Source organism: Mobula birostris, chromosome 8 (genome assembly GCF_030028105.1).
Source record: "Mobula birostris isolate sMobBir1 chromosome 8, sMobBir1.hap1, whole genome shotgun sequence".
Classification (NCBI taxonomy): Eukaryota; Metazoa; Chordata; class Chondrichthyes; order Myliobatiformes; family Myliobatidae; genus Mobula; species Mobula birostris.
Genome location: NC_092377.1, coordinates 7,433,745 through 7,438,205, shown reverse-complemented (window position 1 = coordinate 7,438,205; position 4,461 = coordinate 7,433,745). Strand labels below are relative to the sequence as shown.

The 4,461-nt window shown below is 44.9% G+C and overlaps 1 non-coding gene across 1 annotated transcript; it reads right to left on the bottom strand.

The window, feature by feature from the left end:
- Positions 1–345: 345 nt before the first annotated feature.
- On the bottom strand, positions 346–564 carry LOC140202369 (small nucleolar RNA U3). The gene has a single exon (XR_011887084.1). It is a non-coding gene; the product is annotated as a small nucleolar RNA U3 (small nucleolar RNA).
- Positions 565–4,461: the final 3,897 nt, after the last annotated feature.

Sequence of the window (4,461 nt, the reverse complement as noted above, 5' to 3'; positions counted from 1 at the left end):
AGCATTCACGGAAAAAGAGTACAGTGGACGTTTCAGCCAAACCCTTCGGCAGGCAGGACTGAAGGAGGAGAGCACGAAGAGAAACACAGGGTGATGGATGAAATCTGGAGGAGGAGGGATGAAGTAAAGAGCTGGGAAGTTGATTGTTGAAAGAGACAGAAGGGGAACGAACTGTCGTGATGATACTTAGATTGGAGGAAAACCACTTTGTATTCTTTGTGAGGAGAAAATGAATTAAAATGGGTGGCAACGGGGAGACTCCGCTTGTAGAGTAGGTGCTCAGCGAAATAGCATCGAGAGCATTTCAAATTGTGTCAGCAGCTCTATTTTTTGAGAGTATAAACAACCACTCAGACAGCGTCTCCTCCCTCCGCAGCTCCCCGCAATGGGGAGAAGGGAACGGTCATCAAGACCGGAGAGCCGCTGTAGAAAACAACGCTCACCGGCTGCTTCCCGCTCAGGAGGAAACGCCACGACTCTTCCTCGTGGTTGCAGAGACCAAACTTTTTAGTGCTCGATTTCTCAGTCACAGACTATAGAAATGATCCTTAAAAGTATAGTCTTAACTACCACTTCCCGCCGCGCTGCTCCCCACCCACAGACAAACACTTTCACCTCACGGCGAGCGGTCACTTCCTTCCCTCGGTTATTCACAGGGATCACGGAGGGGGTGGAAGATAATTACAACCGATCTCTCCCCATCCATTCTAAACTTCACAGTGAGACACAACCTGTAGTTACTCTTCTTGCTGCGACTGACATGAGGAGTGAAAATCTGCATAATTTAGCATCAGGGCTCCACCCACTGACTGACTGTTCCTTCATCTGAAATGATTCTGGTGATTTTTGAGTCAGAATTAGGTTTAATATCACTGACATGTCCTGTCAAATTGGTTATACTGTGGCAGCGGTACATTGCAATACACAACAAGTACTGTAAGTGACTACAAACATCTATCATAAATAGGCAGAGAGACAGTTTCGTGAACAGCTTCCCCTCAGCCATCAGATTTCTGAATGGACCCATGAACACTACCTCAGTATTTTCCCTTCTTTCTGCATGACTTATTTAATTTATATATATTTATTTACTTTACTATTATGTATTGCAATGTACTGCTGCTGCAAGGCAACTCATTTCACAGGGTATGCCAGTGATATTAAGCCCGATTTGGATTCTGAGGGAGATAAATATCTATTTATCTGCCTCCTTCCCTTTCTCCTCTGGTCAACGCTCCTCTCCTATCAGATGCCATCTTCAACCCTTTACCTTTCCACCTATCACCACCTAGCTTCTTACTTAACCCCGCCCTCTCTCCGCGACCCGCCTGGTCTCACCTATCACTTGCCAGTTTGTACTCCTTCCCCTCCCCCCCCCCTTATTCTGGGATCTTCCAATTTCCAGTTCTGACAGACTCAACCTTGAATGTCAACTGTTTATCCATATCCATAGATGCTGCCCGACCTGCTGAGTTCCTCCAGCGTTTTGTGTGTGTTGCTTGGATTTCTAGCATCTGCAGATTTTCTCTTGTTTAGGCAGAGATAGATAGATAAAAATAGACAAATAGATAGATAGACAGACACTATAGAGAGACTGATAGACAGATCGGTAGAGATGTTGTGGATAGAGAGATAGTAATGCAAACAACAATATGGGTGTGTGGATTAATTGTTCACTTGGGTGCAATGGGCTGGTGCAGTTCACTGGCTGAAAGACCTGTTACAGTGCTCTATCTCAAATGAATATTCCTAAATGTGCACTTCAGTACTGCAATAAATAGTCTGTTTGTAACAATCCAGAGAATGAGGGATACAGGCCCTGTCACTTTCTCAGTGTGTTCTGTAATAAGTAGTCTGTTGGTAACAATCCAGAGAAATGAGGGATACAGGCCCTTTGACTTCTGAGTTTGCAGTTGCAAAATAACAAATAAATTGTCTCCATCACATTGTCCCAGGACACAGCAGGAGAATGAATCGGCAGATGCTGAACAATTTTCAGGTTGGCCATCCCAACGAGATGCCCAAGTCCCAGTTCAGAAGTTTGTATAGGTTGGGGTCATGACAGACAGTGATTATCCCAGGTCATTGGGGTCAGAGATGTGCACAAGTCCAGAAGTCAAAGCCCAAAAGAAAAACCTGTAATTGGCGAATCCTACGGTTGATATCCAGACACCAGTGAGGTTCAGAGATAGAAACCCAAAGGTTAAAGGCTGTGGGTCAGCTTATGCAGATGTCAGAGGCCTGATGTCTGTGAATATGAGAGTCCAGGACAGAAACTGGTGGTTGAAGTCCCAATGTCTGAGTCAAGTTCAGAAACTGGAGGCTTCAAGGCAGCCTATCCCAGGTTTGTGTGTGTGTGTGTGTGCGTGTGTTGCTGAACATTATGAGCATGCAATCTGGGCCCTTGTGGGCTGCCCCCAGCACATCACTGAGTTGTTTTCATTATTAACCCAAGTGTCACATTTCACTGTATGATTTGATGTATGTGTGATAATTAAATTAACTTGAATCTGAACTAATAATCTGGGCCATGTTCAAAAGCTCAATGTAATTTTATTACCTAAGTCTCTATATCCCACCATATATAGCCCTGAGATTCATTTTCTTGTGGGCATTCTCAATAAATCCATAATAGAATAATAACCGTGATAGAATCAATGAAAGACCACACCAACTTGAGAATTCAATTAGTTGTTATACAAATACTAAAAAAAAAAGAACTAATAATAATATGTAACGTTCCGTTATATTGGCTCGTGAATGTCTAGGGGAAATCCCGCCCAGCACCTGCTTCAACACTCCCCTCAGGGTCAATCGTCGCCCGAATCAATCACAAACATCAATCATCAGCCAGCACACCCAGTAAATTTTAACACATACACTTTATAGATATTACTAATTCTAGGGCATTAATATACATTTGATACAGAGGGGAAAGTAATGGGAAAAAAAAAGGCGCCAACACTTATCAAAGTCCAATTTCTTCGCGCGCTACCGTTGGAGCTCAAATTCGACGTCAGACGACCACCCGAATTCCGTCGACCCACGGCTTGGGACCACCCGAAGTGATCGACCGGAGCCTCTCTGCACGTCCGCCGTCCTCCTCGTCTCTCCTCCCGACTCCCCGCCAAAACTCAGTCCACAGTCATATCATACAGCATGGCATCCGAAAACAAAACGATACATAACCACCCATTGGCTAATAGCACCCTCTTATCACCCTCTAAACCACAATAAGCTGCTAGCGCAAACTCTCTGCAGCGTTAAAACACAACAAAGCCGCATTCCACAGATTAACATAACAAAATCGCCATTTTAAATGTAACAAAAGAAAGACCCCGTACAAATAACTAAGTGACAAACTTCAGAACATGAAATGAACTGTACTTGAAAGAGTCCATAGTTTGTGGGAACATTTCAATGATGGTGAAAGTGAAATTGAGTGAAGTTATCCCCTCTGGTTCAGAGCCTGATGGTTCTGGTACCTGACGGTGTGAGTCCTGAGGCTTTTGGACCTTCTCGATGGCGGCAACAAGAAGAGAGCATGACTTGCGTGGTGGGGGTCGGTGACGATGGTGGTGGGTGCTGCTTTTCTACAACAATGCGCCATGTAGATGTGGCCAACAATGGGGAGAGCTTTGCCTGTGATGGACTCAGCAATATCTATTCATTCTTCCAGGACTTTCCGTTCAAGGGCATTGGTGTTTCCATACCAGGCTGTGATGCAGCCAGTCAATATAGTCTCCACCACACATGTATAGAAGTTTGTCGAAGTTTTAGCTGTCATGCTGAATCTTCACAAACTTCTCAGGAAGAAGAGGTGCTGCTGTATCTCCAGCATAATTTCACTTCTGTGCTGGTCCCAGGACAGATCCTCTGAAATGATAACACTGAGGAATTCAAAGTTGCTGAGCCTCTTCACCTCAGAATCCCCGATGAGGACTGGTTCATCTACCTCCAGTTTCCTCTTCTGAAAGCTATAACCAGCTCCTTGGTCTCGCTGACTAACTTCTTGGGTAAGAAGTTGTTGTGGCACCACACCTTTCATTTGGTCTACAACAGCAGTGTCGTCAGGAAACTTAAACATGGCACTGGAGCTGTGCTTAGCCACACAGTCATAAGTGTAAAATGAGTAAGGCTCACCTTCGTCAGGGATGGTTGCATGTCGGCCTCAGAGACCGAAATAATTGGAATACTGGGGGCTGTGAGAGTTTGTGGTGGTCCCTCCATGTTCTGACGGTCAAAGCCAGCACAGAAGGCATTGAGCTCATCTGGATACAAAGCCCTTTTGTCACCTATTGTCACGCTGAGATGAGGAAGGGTGAAGCATTGATCTACTGATGATTATTGGGGTGGGTGGAAATACCCCTGGTTGTAACTACAGTATCCCAAGTTACTGAGAGAGTCAGGAACATAAATGTTGTCAGTGAGTGGCGGAAAAAGCCCAGTCCATCACAGACA